Source organism: Dermacentor andersoni, chromosome 10 (genome assembly GCF_023375885.2).
Source record: "Dermacentor andersoni chromosome 10, qqDerAnde1_hic_scaffold, whole genome shotgun sequence".
In the NCBI taxonomy this organism is placed as follows: Eukaryota; Metazoa; Arthropoda; class Arachnida; order Ixodida; family Ixodidae; genus Dermacentor; species Dermacentor andersoni.
In genome coordinates this window covers 64,608,241-64,636,223 of record NC_092823.1, presented here as the reverse complement: position 1 = coordinate 64,636,223, position 27,983 = coordinate 64,608,241, and the positions used below count along the sequence as shown (strand labels likewise).

General features: G+C 47.5%; 1 protein-coding gene and 2 long non-coding RNA genes across 4 annotated transcripts in view; 2 read left to right on the top strand and 1 right to left on the bottom strand.

The window, feature by feature from the left end:
• Positions 1 to 27,983, top strand: part of disp (RND transporter family member dispatched) — a 481,275-nt gene that overhangs the window by 223,301 nt on the left and 229,991 nt on the right. The gene's annotated exons all lie outside the window — the stretch shown is intronic.
• On the top strand, positions 20 to 3,551 carry LOC140213641 (uncharacterized). Its single transcript, XR_011890557.1, has 3 exons — positions 20 to 777; positions 1,627 to 1,765; positions 2,769 to 3,551. It is a non-coding gene; the product is annotated as an uncharacterized lncRNA (long non-coding RNA).
• On the bottom strand, positions 3,309 to 7,600 carry LOC140213642 (uncharacterized). Its single transcript, XR_011890558.1, has 2 exons — positions 6,941 to 7,600; positions 3,309 to 6,879 (listed from the first exon to the last, which is right to left on the bottom strand). It is a non-coding gene; the product is annotated as an uncharacterized lncRNA (long non-coding RNA).

Below are 27,983 nucleotides of genomic sequence, written 5' to 3'. Positions count from 1 at the left end.
TGTCGTCATCCCTGGTGGGCGGGACGACACATTTTGATGACGTCACACAGGTTGCCAATCTTCTGGAAAGGAACCGGTTCCCTGCTAGGAGAGGAACCGCGGAGAAGTGGTTCTCTCGAGGGTCGCGCGCGGGGGCGAGCATGATGTCGAGGGTTGCTAGGGCAACCGTGGCTGCCGGCTAATCTCGCGCCAGCTGACGAGCCGGCACCTAGACGAGACGAGACAGAGACGGCAATGGCGGCTCCTTTGGTTGTGTTGCTGGCGAGTGCCGAAAGACAACGACGCGACGAGAGGCAACGACGCGACGCGTTCGGCATGGCCGAAGAAGAGTTTCGAAGGCATTTTAGGCTCTCCAAAGACATAGTGTGAAGTCTTTGCGATGAGCTGGAAGGACATCTCGGACCTCAAAGATTTCGTGGTGTCGACGCTACGATGAAAGTGCTGTGCGCGCTGCGGTTTTTTGCCACCGGGAGCTTTCAACAGTGCGTCGGGAATGAAGAAGCGATTGCACTGTCGCATCCTTCGGTCAGCCGGATCATTACAGCCGTCGCCAAGGCCATTACGGTTGTGGGCAAAGAAAAAGGATGGGTTGGATTCCCATCCACGGCCTAGAAAGCCGCCGTCAAGGAAGGCTTTCTTAGCCGTGGAAAAATTCCAGGATTTCTAGGATGTGTGGACGGGAGTCTGATAGCCATCGTTCGCCCTAAGAAGCTCGGCCCCGGCGAAACGGAATCGTACTGGAGCCGTAAAGGGTATTACGCCCTCAACTGCATGGTCGTGAGTATTGTTCATTGACAAATATTTTCGATATGTGATTGCGCGAGTGCACGTTGTAAAAAACTTCGTTTCGTTATTTTTCATCAATTGCCGGTAATACTTGCGTTCCTATTCGAGAAAGTAGCGTTTGTGTTGTATGTGTAATGACGACTTTGATCTTGGCAATAGAACCCGGCCGCACTTTTTCAGTGCTCTCTAATCACAGTTGAATAGCCTTTTCGATGCTACAATGTAAACACATTACGCGCGACTTAAACCGGAATAGACGCCGTAGCAGTGAAGGGAGTCTTCGTCTGCGAGCGATCCTAACAGAAGACGAGCCCTTGTGATTCTTATTCGACGTAAAACTAAAGCATTGTGGCCAACAGACTGTAAACGTGAAAAGGAGCATCCCATCAATGAAAATGGTGTGAGGGAGAATGAGAATGTGTGGACACCCATTTGCTCTAGCTGTTAATACGGCACATGCTGCCACTGCCGCGTTCTTTCGCTTGTAATAGGCACTTTGTCTGGAAAAACAAGAAAAAAACACAGGTGGCACTCTCTAGCAGAATCTTGTACAATATGGACGGAAGAAACCAAAGGAATTATTTTGCACATTGTGTTGTGACCGCACGCCATACATGAGCACATGTACACATGCCAACATTGCATTTGTAGGTTAAGATGACATTGTTATCATGCTGATGATTAGTTCAACTGCCTACTGCGTATGTTGATATCTCCTTTTCTGTAATTGTGTTGGCTGACTGAACAGTAACTGATTGGCAAGTAGTGTTGTAAGCAAAAGTTTGTGCCAGATATTTGTTGCAGTGGCATTGACACCTTCTCTTTGCTTTCTCTTACGAGGTGTGTGATGCAAAGCTGAATATCCTGGCAATTGACCCACAGTTTCCGGGATCGTGCCACGATTATTTCGTTTGGAGGCATTCTGCATTTCGCCGCCGCCTCACTCGTGGCCTGTTACTTCATGGAGAAGTCTTGCTTGGTAAGTGCACCTAAAGTAGCAGTGCTTCTTCCACATGTAAAACATACACAGTCAAATAGTTTTGCATCCTAGCAAGCTTTAAGAAAGCGTGATTTGCTAGAAATGTGTTGTGAATGCAGCAGTACCTAATGAACCTGCAGCGACTATCGAGAGAAACATGTCTCTCTTAGAAGGCAGATATTTTTACCAGCATGTATACAACAGCTGACATGTTATTCTGTTTATGTACTTATTAATTTCAATACACTGAATGCCACGTGGAGCGTTACAGGCAGGGGTGTAATTCTACAGAACACGTCGAAATGGCAGTTTTCAAGTATGATGGAAAAGGGTTGGTGACAATGGACTCAGGTAGCTGGTTCCTGGTCACTGTCCTTGGAATGAAGGAATAAGCGTGTGCGTGAAACTTTCGGCATCGACGTTAGTGATCGGTGTAGTATATATTGTAGAATAGTGCAAGTTGCGCTATTTTTCTTTGTGTCACAATGTCTGCAATTTTTTTTGTTGCAGCGACATGTGGTGCTGGAGTGATTAGAAAGGATCAAACGGGTAGCTCGAGTTCGGGTACCTTCACGAGAAGAGGTACGAAAAGTAGAGTAAGGATCCCAGATACTGGCAGCATATTCGAGAGTAGACCTTAGAAGTGTTTTATAAAATAACACTTCTGAAGAGAGAAGAGCTAATTAGTTTTAGTGGAGGATGTACATTTAGGGAGAAGCAAATGGGATGAGCGGAGCAGAAAACCACGAGTATGAAATAAATATTACATGTCCAACTTAACCCGAGAATGAGATTTGCAGCCGAGACAACAGGTGAAATTGGGCTTTTCTTTAAAATGAGTCGAACTTTCTTTACAACTTTCTGTGAAGGTCAATGTTCGATAGATATTGCAACAATAAATCCAAGACCCGCTGCTGTTGTAAAAGGGCCCTGGCGTAGACTGTGTTCTTGCATTGTGCCTTAATGTATCCACGTTCGTTCACTGACGTGCAACACTTTACAGGGGACTCTGGGTACCCGCTAGAGCCATGGATCATGACTCCTGTGCCTGGTCACCCAAATCGCCTCACGGCAGAGGGGCGCTATAATGAGGCACACGCATCAATGCGAAATGCCGTTGAGCAGTGCATAGGAGTCGTCAAGAGCCGCTTCCGATGCCTGCAGAGGTATCGGGTGCTCCACTACTCGCCTCAGAAAGCAGCCACTATTGTTGCAGCTTGTGCAGCGCTGCATAACCTCTGCCTTGCAGCAGGCGTGCCTCTGCCAGACGACCCAGGTGACGACGGTGCACATGACGACAGCGCACAGGAGCCAGCCCAGGCACAAGTGCCGCTTCAAGTACAGGTGCCACCGCAGGCGCACCCTGTACAGCCTTCTCGAGCTTTGTTTCAAAGAGGCCGTGCGGTGCGTGAATCCATAGTTGGTGTGTTTCGGCTGCCCAGAAATTTGCGCATTGCCTACCTGCAAAGTGTGCGCCGGCGCATTCGCTGGCAAATGAGGTGGAGACATGTGCTGGTGTAACATGTTTTATTTTTATTTTCATAAAAGTAAATAGGCCGTGCACTTCAACATAACACATTGCGTGTGCTCACATGTGGCTAATCATAGTATGCTGCATACTGCAGTAGTGAAAAGCACATGATTTGTCTATGTTGAGCATGACAGATACACATGCAGTGACAAATAACCATGTGCCATTATGTTACTCCTTTGCTTTGTTCACTGTGCTTTTGAATATTGTCTCGCCAGGGAATTTTCTTTAAATAAAGGTTATTTCCAAGGTGAATGGCAACCAATCTTGCATTGTTGAATATTGCTTTGCAATGCCTATTTTACTGTGCAGTATGCATTGTTCCAAAGCTGAAGATGTCTGTTCATGTGTGACACGCAAGAGCAGCATGAGTTACACAGCAACTGAAATGTCGTCAGCAATCTGTATAGTACATATTGAAACGTATAGCAACAAACGAGACATGTCAAGCACTTATTGGAGCAGGATTTCTTTAAATAGCAGACACCCATGCTTACTACTGCTTTGTTTAAACTCAAGAGTTGCTTCAACATTGCATTTCTTGCACACATGATTTCACATAATGCTCGTAATTGCTGCTTAACAAGGTGCAACAATATAAACAAAATCATGACAATGAAACATTTCTTTATTTATTCATTTTATTCATTGGGTACCTGCTTCGCCATTCAGGCATTACAGCAGGGAGGCTACAACTCATATAAATGAACACTCAGAATTACACTCATAAAGCATGGAAGAAATCATTTGAACAAATACAGACAGTGACAGGTGGTAGAGTATTCCAGTCTCTTATAGTACGAACATAGAAAGAGTAGCGGAAAGCGTCGCTTTTAACCCTCTATTGCATGGCGTCCCATATTTGGCACATACCGGTTACCATTCTTTTTCGCGTGTGTGAGATTTCCAGTTGAGAATGTGATACCGTCAGAGTAAATCTCGTAGTTATGCGCATTTATTATGGGCAAGTGCTGCCATCTCTTGAGTGATACGCAAAACAGAGGTGAAGTAGATTTTGGGATGCGACGTGAAACTCGGAGGGGGCAAACACGAGCAATTGGTTTTTTTTTTCTCTGAAAAGTTCGACCGCAGAAACGTAGAAAGATTATTTTGGCATATTTTTTGGCCTCGCCAATTCAAGGCAGTTACTAGTTTTCTCAATTTTGCCTGCAACTACAGCAGAGAAACCGAAATCGGTGTGTGCCATATTTGGCACAGTATGAACTTGAAATACAAAATATGGTAACGTGCTGCCATCTGTTCAATAGCCCGAAGCTGCAGGTCACTCTATCACAAGATGTAATTTTGACGATCGGTACGGTGAGGGCGAATTGTCTACCAAACAGCCGCCTGAAAAGTGAAAAGGAACTGAAATGTAAAGGAATTGGTGCTTCAGAGGCACTCACAAGCGCGATAGATGACGTAGAGTTATCGTGTGTGCGTTGATACGACAACCACGCCGTGACATTTCTGTCGAGCTTTGTTGGGAGAGATCCAGTCCAAAAGACTCAGCGCTGGTTTACCTCCGCCAAGGTGTTTCGCGAAATTGATTGCCCCAGCGTAGTAAATGTCCATAACAGGCACATGGGTGGTGTCGACCTGCTGGACTCTCTGTTTGGACTTTACTGCATACATATCAGATGTCGAAGAAATGGCACTTTCGAATTTTTACGCCTATGCTAGACTTATCGGTACTAACAGCATGGGTATTGTACAGGAGGGTGCAGGAGCAGCTTAGGAGGAGACAAGTACTACTGCTGGCTCAATTAAAAGCAGAGATTGCAGAATGCCTTACCTCGCATAACAAGTGCCTACCCAACTAGCGACCAGGAAGGACTTCTAGTCAGGACATCGAATTCCATGTTCAAGTCAAAAAAGCACAGGGACCAGCGGCCGCAATGCCACCCAAAGACGACCGATCTGACCAAGTCAGCCACTGGCCAGAATTTGACGAGAAGAAACAAAGATGTAAGCGGCCACCTTGCACAAACAAGTCGTTGGTAAGATAGAAGAAGTGAAACATTCATCTGTGCCTGAACGCAGCAAACAACTGTTTCATTTCATTCCCCACATCACATTAAAAGGCCACCGTCCGCGAAGCTTTGTTTTCCGCCCATGGCAGCAAGAGCGCTCAGCCATCTTCATGGTGTGCCATATTTGGCACAAAGCTTTATCTTTATTGTTACAGTCGTGTTTGTTCATTCAATCAATAATGAAAGCTGAAAAAATGACTTTCATAATTCATGCAATAGAGGGTCAAAAGGAATCTCACATATTTTTAATTTGTGATCTCGTCTTTTAGAAACATATGTGGGCGGCTGAAAATACAATTACCTGGCTATCCCCGTATTAGAGTGGTATATGTTATGAAGAAATTTTAATCTGAGATTTCGGCGACGGTGTTCAAGAAGATGCCAATTTAATGCTTTTTTGCTTTCTGTCATGCTAAGCATCCTGTCATAATTGCCAAGGACAAACCGAACTGCCCTGTCCTGCACTTTTTCTAGTTTATCTACAAGTTCTGTAGCATATGGATCCCAGCAAACACACGCATACTCCAGTGTACTGCGCACATGTGTGAAATACAGTTGCTCCCTAAGTTTCTGTGGCAAGCTACTAAAGTTACGTTTCAAAAAATCTAATGCTCCGACAGCCTTGTTCCTAACATGAGTAACGTGTCTGTTCCACCTTAGATCAGCAGAAAAAAATACATCTAAGTATTTATATTCTGACACTTGTTCAAGAGTAGCATTATTTATAGTGTTACGATTGCTGTCGTATGAGCTCTTCCAGGTAAAGGTGACGTGGACACTCTTTCTCATTCAGTGACATTTTCCATTTTTCACACCATATGGCAATCAAATCCAAATCGTGTTGTAGTGCTTGTTGGTCAGATTCGCTGTTGATGACCCTATATACTATACAGTCATCTGCAAACATTGTAAATATTTATTTATTTATTTACATGTACCTTACAGGCCTTCGAGAAGGTATAGTGTAAATGGGGAAATACGGTAACATATTAGTATGGAATCGGGAAAGAAATAAACTGCAGCATAATGAAAGGAGTACGCACAGAACATGGAAAATTATTACATTAGCAAATACAATATGTAGAGCAATAACAATAAATGGTAAACAACAACATAATAGCATAATAACATTGTAAACATTTTTGCATGTTATACAGTAGTAAGTATTGTAAAGAAATTGGGACCACTGAAATTCTTTAACTTGTAGAAAAAATGCAAGAAAATTACAAAAGACATGACGTGTTTAGACGGTTGAAACGGCATATTGATCGTTTAGCAGATTGCGAAATGCAGTGTGTTTATATTGGCATGCAATGGTATCTGGTAGTGCGTTCCATAAACGGACCGCACGGGGCAAAGTTGAAAAATTAAAAGCGTGTGTGTTGCCATAAATCGCGACAGCGCGTCGACTTGGCGTTGACCTATTGAAACTGATGTTCACCTCTTCGTCGGGCTCGAAGAACGGCGGGCAGACTCCGATGGCGCTCGCCCTTCCAACTAGGGAGAGGACGCGCCCTCGCGGTCCGGGCAGGCTGCCTCCTCCGGTTCCTCTGTGATTAACACGTTTGTTAGAATATGGTGCGCAAAAGCTCCGTCAACGAGTGTGCTTACCTGCTTTCGGCGTGCAAGGCGGCTGCATCACGGCGGGCGTTATACACATCTTTCTTCCACACGCCGCGCCATTGGGCTGCAGTTTTCACTGCCGGGCCCTCAGCATTCAGCAAGGCAGTCACTGGCTGCCAGAGCTCCTCCTTGCGCGCCGCCGTCAGCTGTTGACCCAGCACACACGACGCCTTCGCAAGGTAGGGGTGCTCTTCAACAAATGACACGAGTATATCGCGCGGCCTCGCTCAAACATGAGGACCCAGTTTCGGATTCGGCGCGCAAACTGGCAAGTCCAAAACGTAAACAAAGCGAGGCAACTTGTTTGCATAACGTATGGCACACCACCTAGCGACTAAATAAGAAAACAACACAAATAAAATTACAACTACCAGTAGCGGTCTGCGCCGCAAGCTAGCATTTATTACTGAAAATATATTTGCAAGTGTTCTATACAAACCAATGTTTTTTTATCAAACCAGCAACATCCTTCAATTGCTATACCGTCCCCTAAGTACAAACAAAAATGATGACGTGATCTTCCGGCAGACCGCCGCTCGTTGATTGGTTCCCCTCACGCCGCCCCGTTCCACTCTTTCTCCGAGTGACGTAATCCAGACGTAACAGCCAAAGGGAACCGGTTCCCAAAGGAACCGCTACAGAATACGGCCCCAGTACGACGCCATTTTGAAAACGTTGCATGACGGCGACTTTGTTTGCTTCTGTGATTGGCTGGCGGAGTAACACAACGCCGCGCGGTCTGTATGCCTTGGTTGCCAACTACTGTTTTTTTTTAAGTTGTATCCTCCTATAGTCCTTGCGTGTTTACACATAGGCGTACAGCGTAGTTCCGTTCAGGCTTGCTGAAAGAACGGCTTGCGAACTGCGAGGAAATGCTTGTTCCTAGAGTGCTGAACGAGGACGGCATCGATGCCGACGCCACTGGCGTCTGTGTGAATCTCTGTTGGTGACGAAGGACCAAAGTGCTGGAGGATTGGCTGTGAAGTTAACAAGAACTCCAGCTGGCGAAAAGCGGCTTCACACTCAGGGGTCCACTGAAACGGAGTGTTCTTACGCAGAATGGTGAGCGACATTCGCGAGACCGGGTATAAACCGCTGGAAATATGAGCTCTACGAAGCTGCGAAGCTGTTTGGCTGAATTAGGTTGCTCGAATGAGTCAACGGCTGCCGTTTTCTGTGGGTCGAGTCTGATGCCATCTTTGTCGGCGAAATGTCCAAAATGGCATTTTTTTGGAATTCAGCCCAAGACGAGCCTTTTCGATACAGTCGAGTACAATAGCAACACGAGCGCTGTGGTCGTGAAATGGGCCTCCAAAAATTACGACATCGTCAAGGTAGCACATACAAATCTGCCATTTCAAACCGCGCAGAATAGTATCCCTGAATCTTTCGAATGTCGCCGGCGCATTGCACAATCCGAACGGCGATAGGTTGAATTCGTACAACCGGTCTGGCGTAACGAATGCCGTCTTTTCCTTGTCGGCTGGGTGCATCGGAATTTGCCAATAGCCTGCTCTCAGATCCACGGAAGAAAAGTAGAAAGCGGAATGCAGACAGTCGATGGCGTCATCAGTACGCGGCAGCGGATAGACGTCTTTCTTGGTAACGCAATTCAGTCGGCGGTAATCGACGCTGAATCTCCACGTGCCATCTTTCTTCACAAAAATGACGGAAGCGGCCCAGGGACTTGCCTATTCTTGAATTATTCCCTTTCCTAGCATTTCTTGCACTGGCTCGTCGATGTTGCGCTCTGACGGTGCCACTCTGCAAGGTTTCTGCCGTATGAGATGCGCCGAAGCGGTGGTGATCCTATGACGTATTTGAGACGCCGGAATTAGAGGCATTTTGCTGCTTTTCGAAAAGTCTGACACTTTTGAGTGCTTGGAGAGACCGCCCAGGAGTGTATGACGTTCTCTTTGACTAAGTTACTTGCTGATCATTTGTGCGTTTTGTTTCTGTTGCACAGCCGTCCTGAAAGCCACCGGGGCAATGAGAGATTTGCTAACATCGAAGCAATTCTCCTCTTACAATTTGCCGTATTGTCGGCGAAAGGTCAGCAGGCGACATTGTGTCGACACTGGCCACTGTTGGGACGTTCGACAGACTGCCAAATTTTGGAGCTATGCGTTGCATCTTCAGCGTTTCAAATGTGCGACAGTGCTGCATTACTTCGGACACGGTGTTCAGGTTCTCTTTGCCAACCGGGAAATTCTACGCGTCTTCAGTTATCCCTTTAAGTACTTGCCCAACCTTGTCCTCGTCAAGCGTCCTGAAATTCACTATCTTGCGCAACTTCAAACTTTCTTCTATGTATGTGGTACACGTCTTCCCTGGAAGCTGTGCCCTCTGAGCCAATGTCTGCTCTGCTCGCTATTTCTTCGCGTTAGAATCGCCGAAGCACTTGTGCACTTCCTCTACAAAATGATCCCAAGTTGTGAACATGTTCTCGTGGTTTTCATGCCACATGAGAGCGGTGTTAGCGAAAATACAACATGACTGAGCTGCGTGTGCCAAGTGCCAGCCGTTGCTTCTGCTCACCCGCTTCTAGTTCTTGAGCCACTCATCGACGTCTTCTCGTGAGTTCCCGCCGAAGTTGGGCGGCACTCGGTACTGTGGCAAGGAACCCGTAGGAGTCGCCCCCACCGCCTCAGTGGTCTCGACTTGGGGCATCATCTGGATCGACGAAGGCGGAAGTCCGGCAAGGCGGTTGCGGTGGTGAAGTCCAGGGAGTAGAGCTTCCGTTGTTGGGTTCGTCTTCATCTTACCCCGCGCCTCCACCAATCTGTTACGGTCTCCGAAGAAAGTTAAGGGGCTGCTTTAACGATCACTAAGGCGCAACAACCGTGGAAATCGTATGAGCAACGTCGTTATCCTCTTTCTCCACTTTCGCTTCCCGCGTGTTTTACTTGCGGTGGCCCTTTGTAAGAATATTTATTCTTAAGAGGAAGCTTTGGCTCGGGTGCTAAATACACGTAAAAAGCGACTTCGTTTTTCTTGACAACCACTGCACCAAATTGACGAAGTCTGTTGCATTTAAAAGACTTGAAATCTAGTTACTTTCGCTTTCCAATTTTGGTTTAGGTTGTCAATTCTTTCTTTAAAATTGGCAAAAATCGTAAATTTTCAGAAAATGAAACTATATAGTTTACAACTCGGTAACTCAGCAATGAAAAATGATATCACAATCCTGTGAATTGCATCTAATAGTACATATTAATCGGACAATATTGCTGTGTTATAAATGAATCTAAAAAAACGTAGTAATATGAAAATACAGCTTTTCCGGAACCCTTATACACAACGTTAAAATATCACGTAAGGTATAAATTGACATATTTAATTGGTCCGCTTCGAATGATCTAGTCAATGCTATTTACAGAACCGCGATATCTGTTTTTCATGCAGAGCTATTAGTTTGTAAACATCGTCCTTGTATCTTTTTTTCGAACTTTCGAATTTTTAAAAATTTTTAAGGAAAATTCAGGCCCTAACTCGAAATTTCGCTGCCAACAGTCATTGAATTTAACTTTCTCTCTCATTTGCAACAAAATTATTTAAAATCGGTCCTGAGACGTTATCTCAGAAAATTGCTTCTGCATTTTACATGTGCCACGTCGGAGTTCGGCCCGAGCTGAAGCTTCCGCCTAAGAAGGGAGACGTTACAGAATTGAAAGATAGGTCCATTAGCTTGTTCTTACAGGTACTGGGCAAAATGTTCAGTAATTTAATTTGCCGTTGTATTATTGCAACATTACTTCAATCAGTTCAGAGGCTGGCTTTAGGAAGGGGATATTCAACAACAAATCACTTTCATATCATAGGTTGTATCATCGAGAAATCTTCTGCGGAATTGAACCAACTTCTCCACATGGGTATCACAGATTACAAAAGAGGCGTTCAATTCAGCAAAAATACCAGCAGTCATACAAGCATCGCACAGTCAAGTTTTACAGGAAGCGTAGGTGAACACCTTATCTAATATTTAAAAGATTGCACAGTTGCCTGCTTAATTTTTCGCAAGGAAAGTGGGGAAGTACCGTTTAAAAAGGAAATGAGACAAAATATTTGTAAGGATATTTACTACATGCTCACAAAGGTATTCAGACCCTGCGACTGAGAGAGAGAGAGAGAGAGAAATCATTTTGATCGGGCACGGAGAGGTATGGAGTTCCGGGGTGGGTGGAGCCCTTAGTCCAGGGCCTCAGTGGAGGTGGCAGCACTTTCTGTGCTTGCGATCAGCTTTCGTTTATCCTCGAACGGCTCGAACTGGACAGCACCATCCCCCACTGCTCGTGCGTTGCATGTCGGTCGGAGGTGGGAGGATCGACGGGGAGCATTTGAGCGCCTTGCGGTTCGTGTATGACGTTGTCTTCTTTGACAACGCTGGAGATCGGTTGCAACAAACGATTAGGCGACAAAGTGTGAGAATGAGTGAGCAGGAAATTATGAAGAAAACTAGGGTATTGCTTAAGAGCCGATATAAAGAGAATGAGACTGTCCAACTGGTGATGGGCTTCGAGAAATCAGTGCAGGAGTGCGTTCATTAGGCCAATAAGTCGCAGGCATCCCGGATCGTGAGAAGGGAATTGAAGGAAGAATGAGAACAATAGGCTGGAGTGCGTGCTATCGGCATTACCGAAGCGTGACATGTAGCTTGTCGCTATTCTGAAAATGAAAAATGTGCAATCGTTGCGTTATACCGGTGCTAACTTACGGGGCAGAAACTTGGAGATTGACGAAGTACCGTCTGAGATGCTGAGGACCGCATAACGAGTGATGACATGTGGAACGATCTGATATGAAAATGATATGTGTAACTTTGAGCGATAGGAAGACAGCGGTGAGTATTAGGTAGCGAACGCGGGTAGCCGATATTTTAGCTGACATTCAGAGAAAAAAAAATGAAGCTGGGCAGGCCATGTAATGCGTAGGGTAGATAACCGTTGGATAATCAGGGATACAGAATGGGTGCGAAGTGAAGCGCAGTCTAAGACGACAGGAAATGGGGTGGTGTGGAGGAAATAGGGACATTTGCAGCCATGAACATGGTGTCCGCAGCTAGAAAACATAGATGATTGAAGGACGCTGGGCGATGCCGTCATGCTGCAGTGGACATAAGTATAGGCTGGTAATAGTGACGTTGATTATTAATAATAAGGTTGACGATGAAGATGGTGGCATGAGGATAAGCGTTTTGCGCAGGACGTAGGACGACGACCATGGCCCCCTGGTGTGGTACACAACCACATAGGGAGGAGGGGGATTGGCCTGGAATCGGGTGGAAGGAGGAAACTAATTACAAATAGTTAATCCAAGGAGGCAAAAGAAATGTGCGAAGACGTAAGAACAAGAAACAAATGTATTGCGTAATCGTGTGGCTAAGAGTACGTGAACCAGAATTGTGGGATCAGTGTCCAGGATGAAGGTATAAAGACAGCATTAATAAACGCTTTGGAGAAACGCCTAAATTCAGTATATACAGACGCAGCTACTTTCCTCGTCCTGTTGCGGATGCCTGCCATTCTTGCGCTGGTCGTCGCGTTCGAGTTTTTGCAGTTTCATACAGAGAGACCAATTGTACGGAAATTGATGTTTTGAACCGGTAGCAAGCACGCAACGTTCTGAATAAATTCCAGAGTCCCAATGTCCCGTTCTCTGTTTCATCGTTTCTCACCGGAGGCGTTTTCCACCATTGTAGCGTTCTCTCAATCGATGCGCAGTGAACGGCTGTCGCGAAAGAAGTTGACACCTCCCTGCCACCCGAAGTGACGAGCGAAAACCGCGATTTGCTTTTCACGCGTGGCTTGTCTTCAAAAGGAATGTCGGGAGAGCTTGGCTCGAAAGTCTCTCTTGTCGCAGTTTCTTTTTGTCTCGGACTCTCTCTTTAGCCTCGCCCCCCACGTCGTCGAATTTCGTTGTCGAGTTCCAGTTGCGTCTGTACTTATCCTCGACTTAGCGACCGAGGAGAAACGCTTCGACGGAGCTGAATGCGCTGTCTCTTTTTCGGGCTGCAGCTGAGTGAAGAAATCTGAGCCTACAAGCCCTACACGCAGATCTTGCGCTACATTTATAAATGGCTGATATTTTTTTTTTCCTCTTTGATTCTGCGTGTTCGCACCAAATCCCAAGATTTCGCTGCGTGCGCGAACTCCGCGTTTTCATTTACTCAAGCACATTTAGGGATTCCTACAGCTTGACGACTCATGCATTCTTGAGTTCTTCGCGACACACCGGGTGTTTCAACGTAACTTCAGCCGAAAAATTAAAAAAAAAATGTGGAAACGTTATACCGCAGCTGGGATGAAGCCGACGACATATATAGCTTTAGTGCGTCCGGTATTCCGGCGAGCGCGGGCGGTTTGCCGGATGAGCGGGGGCGTAAACGTGACCGTATTGAGTCTGTGATCCCGACTGAGTGACCGTCAGTGGATGTAAAGGAAACTGTTACCACGTTGGCGATATCCACAGTGGATTTTCTCTTCTTCTCTTAATCATTCCCTCCCCCTTTCCCCTTCCCCCAATGTAGGCTGGCCAACCGGGCTCTGTGCAGGTTAACCTCCCTGCCTTTCATTTATCACTTTCCTTCTCTTTATATTTCTCCCTCTTAATGCGTGTGTACTTGTTTTGTTTCATCTCTCTGTGCGCATGGCTTTTCTTTTCATCTTTCTCCTCTTCCCCAGCGCAGGGTAGCAAACTCGGTCTTGTAATTAACCTCTCAGCCTTTCGGATCTCCCTCTCCCTCTCTCTCTCTCTACGCGCTTTGTATCTTAACCAGGTGTTGCGTCCCCTCATGGGCTGCAACAGTGGTGGCGCCTGTGCATGTATTTCTTCTCTTTTCATTCTTCGCTCTAGTTCCCCAGTAAAGGAAAGAAAGAATAAGGTTCGGATTTCCCGTTCCGAAAAAAGTTGCCTCCTTCAGGAATGTTGTTGTATTCGTTTTGGTTTGTGGCTATGGCGGCCGCCTTCGAGTATGCATGTAGGCGGGAGAGGAAAGAGAGAAAGAGGATGAGATGACGGAGCACACAAATTGACGGCTGTGCTTGATATTCATGAGGCCGTCGTTAATGCGTCCATGTCTCTGTCATTTATTTTTTCCTATTTTCTTCTCTTTTCATGCCCTCCTCCCGATAGAGTAGGCAGGCGTTGTGCGCCTCTCGGTGGCAGTTGTCAGCTTGCTTCCTCCGTTTCCTTTGTGTGTTTGTATGTTTCAAATAATAATAATAATAATAATAATAATAATAATAATAATAATAATAATAATTCGTTAACGTACACGGAGTGAAACGACGGCTGAAACTCGCCTATTCAATCCGCGAAGAGAACGTCACCTAGGCTAGCCCACCGGTACGCAGAGCTGTTGGCACTCAGAGGAAACGATTGCTCACATCTTGTCACATTAGGGCCGTGTCATCGATTGATTGATGAACGTTCCGGTTAAAAAGTCCATCGATAGCCATGCTATGTAATGTGTATATACAAAGATGATCATGCATACGAGAGCACACAGAAATCAGTGGCGCCTACATAGATGTATATTCAGTGAATACTTTTCATGGCCTAGCTGGCTACAAGAACCACGCTGGTCGAAAATTGAGCCATACGCGTCCATTAGCCACCGACAGGAAACGGCATCACCACTGTCGAAAGAACTCCTCTTCGCCAAGGAAGAACAACTCCTCTGAAAGAAACGACAGTAGCTCAAAATAGAGCCTCTCCAGAAGTGGAAACAAACGAGGCGACGATGTCCCGTGGCAGTTGCCTCGCACCGGTTACGCCACAGACAAAAGGCCCCCGCAGTAAATTAAATATCGCGCAAAGCACCCACGTGAGCAGCAACCAGATGTAAGAAAGCGGTTAACTCCAAGGCCACGGAAACCAGTACGCAGGGCCCTTCAAATTGCCCTAGCAACGACGCATTGCAGCAGCACACGCTCGTTGGATTCTTGAAGGGGGCAACTGGGACACACCGAAGATGGGACTACGCCCCACCGCTCTAGTCTGTCACGTGTTTGGAGCAGTTGCCACCCTAGACGCCACGTGAAGTCGCGTAGGTGGCCAGGCAGAAATGACGACGTCATCGCATCCCACGACACGTTATTGGAGCGTGCGCAGCGCGCCAGGGTAGCAAGAGGAAGCAGTAAAGCTGACATAGTATCTACTATACGGTTTTGGAGAACGTCTACATCAGAGCATACCTGCTGTACGTGGCGATAAAATGCCACGGCCGTCCAGTAAAATGCAGGTGCGTTTAACACTTGTGGTCCACGAGTTAAGTGTAAACCTGGTGGCATGCACCGAAGTTTTTGTGCCAAGGAAATAGCAGGCGAGTTCAGAGCCGGTAGTTCACAGCCGAGCAAGCAGCCGGTAGCGGACAGACGCGGATGGGAATGCGAGCATTTTCATTCCTGAGATACAGTGTGATGTCATCAGTGAAGGCTGTCGCCTTCACAACACCGCTACCAGGCAGTGGGAGACCGCATACGTAAGGGTATCTTACTACTGAGCGCAGAAATGGCTCAAGGCTGAACGCAAGGAGTACTGGGGATAGAGGGCACCCTTGACGAACACCACGAGTAACGGGAAATGGTGCACTTTCACGACCATCAAGGAACAATATACTTCGGATATTTGAATAGGCATTCCTATTAAGTTCAACAAAATTTGTCGAAAAGCGGAACGAGGTCAGTACATTAAATATGCAGCTATGTTCAAGGCGATCGCATGCCTTTTCTTGATCTAGTGAAACTAAGAGACCACGTGCCGACCTGGTCAGCGCGTATGTCATTATGTCACGCGTAACGAACGAAAGACTGTGTATCTGTCTGCCAGGGATCGGGCATGCCTGATGGCGTCCTATAAAGGAAGGCATCAGGCTTCCCAAGCGTCGGGTGAGAACAGCTGTGAAGGTTTTGTAGTCAACGTTGAGAAGCGTGATCGGCCTCCATTCCTCTGGACGAACTGATGATGGATCGTGCTGAGGTACCAGCACAATACGACCGTCGCGAAAACTAGACTGGAATTCAAAGTTCTCAAAGCAGCGGCTGATAACAGATACGAAAGCGGCACCAATATCTTCCCAGAACGTTAGATAAAACTCAACGGGTAACCAGTCCGGCCCTGGGGCCGAACCACGCTTCATGGAAGATAATTCTGCTTTCACTTCGTCAGCTGACGGTCGTGGACAAAGACGTTCAGCGATTTGAGGTGGAACCTGAGGCAACTCACTAAGCATTTCGACGTTACCATGATCCATTCGCATATTCCCACGTGCCATGTTTTCAAAATGCGATACAAAGAGCGAATAATCACGCGCGGGAGGCGACCTAACAGGAAGTGCTCTTGGGGCCGCAAAACCGAATGCATTCGGCTGTCTAAAAAGCGAGTTTCTTGCAAAGCGCAGAACTTCAGGGTGTGCACACGGATTACGTCTGCATTGCCAAGGAGCAGCTGACAAAGACGACGCTGCGATGAGGCATTGGAAACGCCTCCGCAGCTCACGCAGCCATGACCGCATCAACGGAGTCAGTTGACTGACCCGAAGGGCAATACGGAGCTTACTGGCAGTATTCGCCAGTTCTTTTGACATACGCCGTCATAGTGCACGTTCTTCAATTGAACAATGTAGACGCTACGGCACCTTGAGCGCGTCGCACGACTCTGGGTCAGATCAAGAAACAGAGGCGCGCAAGACTCTTGACAAACAAGAGCGCAAGCGCGCGTCATGTAGAACGCGGATGTCTAGACGCCGAGGTTTTACTGATGAGGAAGCAGGGAAGCGAATTTCAAGTTTAACTGGTCTGTGATCGGAAATGTAAACAGGAGATGAAGGTAGAATTATCACATCAGGTCGGGAGACATACCGAGCTTAATTGTTTGACACATAAGCACGGACTAACCTGCTTGACGATGCGCCGCGTCACCGCGTCCAGACAAATGAATAATGAAAAAGTCGATGTGTATCCAACAACGAAAAGTGCTGGACGAGACGACGCAGCTCCGGTGCGTTCCAATCAGGGCGACCCCAGCCCGGGCCTTCCACATCTGCTCGCGTGTCTAAAACGCTATTAAAATCGCCAGCAAGCCCCACGTGACGACCGTCCAGGAAATACACGTACGGGTGACGAAAAATATAATTGGACTTAGTGGCCTGCGCGGGTCCATATATGCACAAAATCCGTAGCCTAAATGAAGATAGTACACAGTCAAATGACAATATCCACCCTTTGGAATCGTGAAACAAAATGATGATCTCGCAAGAGAGCTCTGTTGAAAATAATACCGACTCCACTAAGCGTAATGTCGCGAAAGAGAAAAAAAAAGAAAGTCTAGGTTCAAAATACGTTTGAAAGCGAGAACATGTGCAATGGTCAAAAAATTTGTTTCACAAGAGAGTGTTAAGAATAACGATAACATCCGGGCGAAGGAAAGTGGTCAGTGGCCCCCAATCCTTTGAACAGGACGGCATTACATACGCTAGTTACTGCCCAAACATCTTAGAAAAAATATTGCTTCAGAGTTCTCGCCAATGTTTGTTCACAATATCACTCAAGCTGTAACTTCGATGACGCAGAAGTTTTATTTGTCATTTCCAATAGCGACGTTCGAAAGGCAGATACAGGGCACCATGCAATCCAATTCTGGGAAGTGGAATTTGCTGCCAATCTACTGCGCTCGCTGTGTGGCGTGGGACCGGAAGCACTGACGTGCTGCTTTGCCTTCATGTAGGAGGGAAAAAATTTGGAGAGAACATTACGTCACGCAGCCAGCCTTGGCAGGCGAACGCTCCGTGAAAAATGTTGTCAGGTTTAGCTATATATAGCCAAGCCTGGCATTATTGTTCACGGAGCCACATTGGGCTACAGAAAAAAATTTTTGCCGTCGACTTGGGCGAGTTGGCTACGTGCCTATATTTGGGCTACTGAAAAGCTGCGACTTGGCTTTGTTTGGGCTGTGAGCGACGCCTTAATCCACGCTCCTGAGGTGACTCTCCTTGTAATCTTGAAGGCTATGTTTTAGCTGGCTGAGCGTGTGTGCCCCCTCCCCCTCAGTGCATCGTTTTCTAAGCCGATGATTCTATCCTTGACGCATTTAAGTTTACACCGCGCTTCACCGTGCTATCGTTTACGCCAGCAACATCGTCTCGTCTTCGGCTTACCCCGACACCCAATCACCGGCCATCAGGATGAGCTTGATAGAGGAGGGTGTCTCACAGTATACACTGTACTAACACGGCTATGCTCAGAAACGGAAAGCAATAGGGTTGGGCGATCGTGGCGCCGGCATGAAAGAAGCGAAGCACGGGTAGATGACACGCTCCAGTGTGTCCATGGCGAAGGGGTCTGGTTGAAGTATCGCGCAGCGCACATCTTTCGTCCTACTCCGCGTTTCACACGGTAAGCTTTATTGCCATTTTCCTTTGCGTGCGAAATGAACGCGATAGCGTTTAGGGCCCCAGGGCCCCATGTTGCGGAACATCCGGCGCCGGCTCCGTTGTTCGTGTGAGAAAAATGACCCCGAACCACGTAGGCCCTTCGGCTGGCGCGTATGCATTACTGAAATAACTGAATTTGTCAAAGTAAAGCGCGTCAGAAAATTCGTAAAGTACGACTTGCACCCAACCTACAGACATGGTAGCGTCGAATTGTAATTTGAATATACGAGAAAACGTATGTTTGTTACGCGGAACCTCGAACGCAAACCCCTTTTCCAGACGTCGTTCGACGTCTTAGTAGGAGGGCAATGGTTTGGGCTAGTTGGTTTTCCATGAGACTGTGTGGTGCAGCGCGAAGCGGGACAGGGACACAGCACAAAAAAAAAAAAAAAAACGAGGACAGGCGGTTACTGCCAAGTAGGAGCGGCGCTCCCCGCTTGGTTCCTTGCAACACCATTCACATGGCACTCGCCTCCGCGGCAGTGGTGGCGCCTGCCATGCGAGTGGAATGAAAAAAAAAGGAACCAGAAAGCTCGCTTTCGTGCATATTGTTCGCCTCTAGCGTTTGCAGGTAAACATTATGGTTGCATACGCCTCTGTTGCCGGGAAGCGTGAGAAGCAGTCAGGAATCTTTGAATGCTATCGCGTTCCACTTTAAAGGTGTATAAAGGCGTTCCACATTAAAGGGACTGAGAACCAATTTTATGGTACCTATCTTTTAATCCAATCGAACGTTTACCAGGCGGAGTGCATAATCAAGAAGTGGTAACGCGGAAAGCGCCGTGGAAAATTTTATCTGAATTTTTTAATCTGCAGTGAGGATGTAGTCTTTCACTAGCAGCTTGATGAAAGTGGTGATAGGTGAGCGCTATAGCGATACTTCGCTGGCATTAGAGGGAGGCAGACGACAAGTGCGGCCGTAATTGTGACAAAGTATCTTGTCTAGCAATTCGGCGTTCCTGCGATTCATGTTTTCCGAAGTGTTAAGTATTTCTGGGGTAATATATATAGCTACGTGTTTTCATTGTTTCCTGTCCAACTGCTTTGCTATTTAAACGGTCAAAGCGAAACCGATCGGATTGAAAACGAAGCGACGATTTTACACGTGATACGCAGTTCAGCGTACTTCCGTAGCCATGCGTGCGCTTTTGATTTTCGTAGCATACAATAAAGCGCAAGTGTCTATTATTATAACAACTGCAATTTTAAGCAACAGTTATGTTATACTTAATAACAGCCGACTTAGTTTCAGTAATCTCATAGACTACATCTTAAGTACCAAGATTTCATTGCCAGGTCTCGCCATTTACTGACCTTTCAGATTTTCTTTGCCAATTTAAAATTATAATCCCTACTTCAATCGCGAGCAGCGTGACTTGTTCTACTTCACCGGAGTGCCTGAGAACTGGCAGTGAAACAAACGTTGTTGAATGTCAACCTATAAGGGACTAGGATTGAAATGACTCTGGCTGTGTATTTAATTTTCTTTTACGAGAGTGCTTGAAATGCCACGTCTTTGCAGTCCTTGCGAAACATCGCATATACCAAATACTTGCGGCCATACAGCAAAGTTTGCCACGCGTGTGAATTCATTTGAACATTTAACCTTGACCGTTGCATGGCCGCTGTGGCCAGCAATGCTTCGCCTGTCCGTGCTTCTTACGTGTAGTTCTTCTACCGCAGCAATGATGATGGGTGCGCAGAAAACCTTGTGTCCTCACCATATACCAGTGTTTCGGGGAAGAGACAGAATCGGAGATAACGCGATTTCTTTCAACGTCATGGACAGGGAGAACGAGGCGCTTGTTTTAACACGAACCGTAAATACCTGAACCCAGCTATCACACGACAGGAAGACAGCCGAAAATGAAAGCGAGGAAAACAAACCACGAGAATGACACATGCTTCAATATATATATATGAAAACTTAGATGCGCGCACCGGACTTCAGAGCGTGACGCACTATACTTCAAAAGCTCGTAATGTCACAATCCTCGCACGTGCCTACACTGTAATATAATCGACATCGATCTTAATAGTGAATAAGGGTATAGGGCACTTGACAAATATAAGGGCACTTGACAGCGTGTAGGTCTTTTCCAGTAAAGTTGGCTTTCTGAAAGTGACACTGATAGCTGGCTGCCCCACGCGTTCTCTCTTGATGTGGTGTGCCTCAACCAACTTGCGCGCCCTCTGATTGTCGTGATGTGTGTCGTGTTGAAAACCTGTGCGCAACCGCAAACTTTGCCGTGCAAGGCCAAGTGAGAAAGCGCTTGCAACTTTCTGTGAGCTACGATACTCCCTTCCAGTCTTATATTTATACACCTCTCAGTTGGGCCTATGTATAATCTATCCGCAGGAAATCGGTAGGAAAGGTATGCACCACACCCTGCATCTACAGTGATTAATTTCTCTGCCGTCGTCGTCGGCGCTGGCCGCATGAATCAACACCAATTCGCCCAATCTACCGTTCAGATTTTAGATTTTTTTTTTTTTTGTCGACGGCGTGTTTTCTGAGCCTCGAAACATCGGACACTGGGATGAATATTCATTGTCCCGTTAGTTACGTAAGATAACCTAGCTCTTTAAATATTTGCGGTAGCAAACAGGCTGTCACTGCGGAACTAAGGCCACTCAGTGTTCAGTTTCCACCAGGCATATATCCAAGCGCTGCAGTTCTACTTTCGAAATGTCCGCCCTTATAGTTTGGGCGAAACGCTCCGGCGTCTCATTAATTTTCCAAATTCAGTATTTCTTGTTTTCTTTTCTGGGGCCTGAAGAGCCTAATGCTTAATATATGTTCGCTTTCAAGATAGCGCTATCAAGCAACTCTCCTCGCTGTTCTTCATACCGATAGCCAAAAACCTCGTTATCGTCATCTGCGCTCCCAGGGCAGGACAATATAAAGGCACAAGACTTATTGTTGTCTACATCACTACGGCACGGTATTAGTAAAGGTCTGTTGCCGGGTAACCTTTCTTCAAGTTCCTAATTTACCATAACCTTTGTTGTTCGCTTGCTTCCACTATGTGCTCCTTGTTTAAATCACTCCTTGACGGGATCGGCCTACCTTCTGTTTATTTATTTTCGCTTCATAGGCTTCGTTGTCATCTCTCTCTCTCTCTCTCTCTCTCTCTCTCTCTCTCTCTCTCTCTCTCTCTCTCTCTCTCTCTCTCTCTCTCTCTCTCTCTCTCTCTCTCTCTCTCTCTCTCTCTCTCTCTCTCATTTTTCGTTCCCTCTTTACCGGCTTCTCGAATTTCCTCTGGTTACACTTCCGTCGCACGTCTGCATATGTCGAATTCTCCGATTCCCTTTTCCATATCTGACTCTGCCGTCCCCAGTAAATGCCTCTTCCGTTCCCCGGGGCCTCATAAATGTGAGGCCAATCTTTCGGGCCTTTAACTTTTAGGGACGCCGCGCTCGGGATGACGACCTCTGCCGAATTCTCTCGGGTGGTTTCGGGACCGACGCCCCGTCGTCTTCCCTCTTTAGGGAAGAGCTGCTTCCCGCCCTGACTCTCGCGTCGTGGCTATTTTTGCTCGCCCCCTCTTCGCTCTAGTATATTTGGGACGCTGCTGTCCTCCTTAGAGAGAAGAAGTGTAATGGCCTCCCGATGTCCCCTTTTTGTCGAAAGCTAGGTCTCTCACGAAGCGCTTTCCCGGACATTGGAATCCCATGTCTGTTGTGGACGGCGGTGCCTACCGCTCTGTTTTCACTTTTAAAGCGAAAGCTTTACTGGCCGCGAACTTGAGATTTCGCCGTGGCCGTGCTCCGAGGAGGCACATGACGTCACACCGCGTTCCTCGTCACAGCGTGTTGCTCGTCGTTGCGTTCGCCTCCGCTCGCTTCGCCAGCTGCGTCGCATGCCTGATAACTTGTCGGAGGATTGAAAAGGAGAGCTCGCGTGCGCTGCAACCACAGTTGAGGCGGCAGTATGGACGGCGACAGTTCTGATAAGCAAGAGGAGGCCTGGAATCGACACCGAAACGAGATGAAGAGGAAACGAATCGCCCAGGAAACAGACGAACAGCGCGCCGAACGACTGGCTAAACGCCGCAACATAGCTAGACAACCAGACTAACCTGGAATTGTAATCAAGGTTAACCATTTGAGGCTAACCATGCTATTCCTTAGCTTTTGCTACGTATATCCTGGCATAGCCGAGCTAAGCCACTGCCAATTTTTTTATCGCTGTCGCTCTCGCTCTGGTAAGACTCATCTTTTTCTTGTTGTCCTTAGCACTCGGGTACACAGTTTTGCAGCATGAAAGTGCTGCCCTGTGTGAGACTTCGTCCTTTACGCTGCACTGTATAAGCAGGCTTCGGAAGTGCGGTTGAAGTGCCTGCGTGACGCGAAACTAGACGAGTGGCGAGGGCATGGGGCCGCCGTCTAATGTACGTGAGCACTCATCACTTGTCTTCTCCTCATCCTTTCCATTACGTTCACTCTCTTTCCCTCTTTCACAGTGCAGAGAGAGCACACGAGCTCCGGTCCACCACTCTGCCTTTCCTGTCAATAATAGATCACCGTCATCGGCCTATTCTTATGCCTACTGTGGGGTGAAGGCCTTTCCCTGCGATCTCCAATTGATACCCCTCTCTTGCGCTAGCTGATTCCATCTTGCGCCTGCAAACTTCCCAATTTCATCACCCCACCTACTTTTCTGCCGTCCTCGACTGCGCTTCCCTTCCCTTGGCACCCATTCCGCAACTGTAATTGTCCACCGGTTGTCTACCCTACGAATTACGTGGCCTGCCCACCTCCAATTTTTTTTCTCTTAATGTCAGCTAGAATATCGGCTGTCTCCGTTTGCTCACTCATCCACACCGCTCTCTTGCCTGGCTCTTAGCTTTACGCCTAACATGTTTCGTTCCATCGTTCGAAGAGCGGTGGAACGCTATGAGCTTTTCCCATACAGGGATGCGTCGCACGCTCGTTATGTCGGGGTTGTGATATATATACATATATATATATATATATATATATATATATATATATATATATATATATATATATATATATATATATATATATATATATATATATATCTATATATATTAATCTTTCACATGAACGGTGGACCCAAAATAAATACACTTGGGGCTTGCAAAAAAAAAAGAATGACAATGCAGTTTCTTTTATTTGCATTTAATTAAAATGCAAGCCTCATATCGGTCGTATGGTCAACGAATTAAACGCTCGATTGATTTTTGCGTTTAGTCATAGTTCGACGCTATTCTCTCCAGGTTTTTTCTTCTTCATCTATTTACCAATGATTCATCGCCGTTTTCTTGCGTACGGTACGCTAACAGCGCCTTCTTTCTTTTTTTTTTTAATGCTTGAGACCACGCCGGTGTGCTCTTTATTCTTGCCCGGGCCCCCGCAAGCAGGTCCGAAATATTTCATTTTCTGACAAGCCTTTGTAAAACCATGCTCTCCTCCACCACAAAAAAAGAAAAACGAAAAGGAACGGTTGCGTCCAGCATCTGACACATTTTTTTTTTTTCTAAGAAGCGTCCCTATCTACGCGGCACATTCTTCATAGCTAAGCGGTGCTCGTCCCTGTCTTCGGGGCATTTGTCCAGGCCAGCGCTGTGGCCCGTCCACCTCTGCTCCCAATACCACGAGTTCGCCACCCTCGCGTTCCACAGATCGCTTTGGGTGTCCCCTTCCAGAGGCGGGAAGTTCAGGGACATTCGGGGGAATGAAGGGGAAGAAAGCGAGGGAACTTGAAGCGCCGTGGGGCGCTTTTGCCTTTCTGCTCGCGGCAGGTTGGTCGTTTATTATCGCGAAGCCAATATAGGCGACGTTCACGAGACGGTCGTGATGGGAGTACAATATAACACTTGTGGGGAACCTCTTGCCCGTTCTGCCGGCGCACAGACCAAGAGCAGCGACATCGTGGCGGAAGGAGCAAGCTGAAGGGCCGGAAGAGCGGCGCTGTTGTGGCCGCGGGCGTGCTAGCCAGCGCTCAGACCCGCAGGTTGTCCACACATTTGATAACCGGCGATCGTCTCTGTCATTCCTTCTCTTGTATATGTGCGTCTTTATTGCCGGTTTCCTGGTTTATTTAAAAGCAATATCACGCGCGCACACACGCAGAGGGTGAGAGAGACACGGAGAGAGAAAAAAAAAAAAAGAAGCGCCGTAGTCGAGAGCGGCACTCAAGATAATGCAAACCGCAAACGCGCATACTAAAGCACCGCAAATAGCCATCGTCGTCATCTGGTTGTCGTCATACAGTGGTCACCGCGCCATCGGCGTCGTACAGTCGTCGTCATCTCATCGTTGTCATGCCGTGGTCGTCGTTCCATCGACGCCATTCCATCGCGACCATGCTGTCGACATTCGCTCGCGATTATGCCGCAGTCGTGATGTCATCGTCGTCGTCATAAGTCACGTGGTGCAGCACGCGCCAAGGCTCGCATGCACGCGTACACTGTGTGCTCGCGACATAGCCCCGCGGGATTAAAATTTAACCACGGCTGCCTCACGGTCAGATCGCGGTTCTGCCGCGTAAAGTGCTGCGATTTGATTTTATTGCGAAGCAATACTACTTTAGGTCGCACTTCAGCCCGTTCCGTGGCGAGGCGGTGGTAGGTACCATTGACCTTTAGCGTGACCTCGCTGCGTGACGTCACACCACGTGACCTAGAGTGACGTCACACCAGCTGTGTAAAAACGGGGCCCCATCTCACGCCGTCGCGAGGCGAGGCGGTAGCCACCAACGGCGGCCTAACTCCCGCTCCTCTCACCAGGGGCGCGGCGCGGCGCCCGAGTCATCCTCGCGTGTCGCGACATCAGCAGCGGCCTCCTCGCAGCCGCCGACGTTCGGCGGTTGTCGAGCATCGAGAACGTCGTCATGCGCTACTTGGACCTCTCGTCCTTCAGCTCGATACGGGCGTTTGCCAACGGCGTGCTCAAGTCCGAGATGCACCTGGACGTGCTGGTGTTTAGATGATTCACTGTAAGCCGTAACACTAGCATAACCCAAGACTACCACCAGCCATACTACCAGCTGATGCGAGAATAACACACTATTGCTTCGCAATCACCAGGCTTAACCAAGCTAAGCCACGGCCGTTTTTTGCATAGTTTATCGCGCTGCTCTGGCATGTCGGCGCGTTTCTACAGCGTTTCTACACTCACACACGTGCTCTGGGAGTGTAGTAACGTCCTTTCCGACTCTACCTCGAACATGTGGGAGATGTCCCTCAGAAGCTCACTACTCGCCGACCTGCAATGGGCCGTCCAGCAATTCCGCGAAGCGGCCGCCAGGTATATTCCCTGTCGGTCCCTAGGTGGGAGACGCCCGCCACGCGCTAAGAGCGTCCTACAGGACCAGAATAAAGTTTTCCAGTCCGGAGACTGTTCAGTCACCCCGCGGACTCGAGCAAATAGAGATCTCTCTTTCTTTTTCTCCCTCGGGACGGGGGTCATGCGTCTCGCGTTCCACGCGTCAGTGCCAATACACGTATATTACGTCTCCCCCGCGGCTGCAAATATACTCGGCGCCTGCATCGATTTAATCGATTGGCAAAGGGATCGTCTCGACGGGCCCTCTCTATCATTTCTATTTGCCCGAGCGCAGTTCACCGGCTTTCTCGCGTTTCGCGGTTCTGTCGCATTGCTGTTTTCGCTAGTGGCCGCTTTTATTTATTGTTCTCCTCCCTCCAGCTTTCCCCAATGTCGGTGTTTATCCCCCGTTTTTTTTTATGGTACTCCTATGACCACTCCTTTTTTTGCCCTGTTGGAATCTTCGTCTCCCTAAGCTGAAAGCGGATTTGGGGATCGCGGGATGACGGGAGCTTCAATTCCTGGAAAATAGATTTTGTTTTTCGCTATGCAGCGCTGTTGTAAAACGTTCGAGCACACTAGAGAATACTCACGAACCAAAAGAAATAGAGCACCCAAAGTTGGCGGACGCTATTGGCCAAGCGCACTAGAGAACACAACGATCGAGACCACAAAAGAGCTCAAAAGGCCTATATAGGTGTTTCGGATTTTGTACGCAAAGCTGCTCAAAGACGCTGTTTTTAAAGCTCGTTATTGCGCCCTATTTTAAATGCACTCCTTCAATTGGGCTCGTCAACTGTTTACTTGTCGATTTATTCGACGATGGCTGTCCTAAGCCATAGTCTCATACGCGTATAGACGAACACCTTGTTATGTGCCTACAAGTAACCCCGCTTCGTGCAAGAAATTCAGTGATTCTTTGTAATGAAAATACTTCCTGCATCGTTCTTCTTTTTCCTTTCGGGTGTATTTGGCGCAAAGCCAATCTTATGAAACCAGTACGCTAGTTATTGCAGAGGCTGAACCCTCGAAGCAAGCTGCCCCCGGGTGTGTCCCGTGCCTGGGGAAGGTCCTCGGGTACCGTTCTCGTGCCAGGGTCAGGCAGTTGAGGCAGGTGGTGTCGCCCTTAATGAAGCCCTTGCAGTTGCTTCGTACATGTTAAATGCTTGTGAACATTCGTTGCCGGTGTTCCCGCCCCGCTGTTAGGCATGAGAGCTTCTATTGCTGTGTTTCGATGCCTGTGCAGCCGTGAGAAATGTTCTTGTGAACTGCTGTGCTTGCTAGACTTATTGCCTTGCGTCGAAATTTTTGTTGCGATAGCAATTATATGGACACTCCAGGCGCAATTTCGTCGTCACCGTGGTGTTCCGTTTGAAGTCCGAGTGCGATAAAAGACAGATTTAGATTAGCGTTTGCGAAAAATAGCGTCATCCTTTCTGCGCATGCTCTGAACGTAATTGGGTTTCTGTGATCTATGTGCGCTATGTTAACGTACGTTATTTGGCGAGTTTAACGTTCGTAATGTTAACGCACGCTTAAAAATAGCGTTGTCCAACATCGCGGCACCCATGGCTCCCGCTTCAGCGCGAATTGTGGTCATGGCTATGCTCTCGCTCTTGTTGATCGCCAGTCACTATTGAAATGAGCTTTCGCCTCCTCTAAACTCACCCGACATGGTAGATACACTCTAAGAAAAGTTTACACCCTTTTTAGTGTATATTTGCCACACAACGATAATCGTCATCTGTCTTGCCTGCATTTCCTTTCTTGAAAACGCTGCGCTTGTCACTTTCCTGTCGGGAATGCTGCGTCACACTGATAACGCGCATGCCGTTCGTTACCGGAAAGTACCGCGCTCGCTGTGTTTAAGAAAGGAAGTGCGGAGAAGACAGATGAAGATTATTGTTGTGTGGCAAATATACACCCCAAAAGGGTGCAACTGTTTTTAGAGTGTATGAGTGCATAGATCGTCCAATTTCTAAGATCGTTCGGCGATTCCGGCGTCCGTATGCCTAAATGAGACGCGCCTGAATAGCATCAACAGGAAGGTTGCTAATGGATTGCCTTGACTTGGATGCGTTTGGCACAAGGCACCAGACGGCGCCCTGTCTTCTAATGTCCTTCTTACGTTTTCGTTCCCGCACGTTAAAATAAAAGTCCTGTGAAGGGACGCGCAAGCACCGTAACGTCTCTCGATGGTGCTTGCGTTTTACGTACATAAAGCGACAAATGCGTTTCTAAAGCTGTCAAACATCGCGGCCGCGCGCCATATACTGTGAGTGCGAGTGAAAGCGTGCGAGTGCG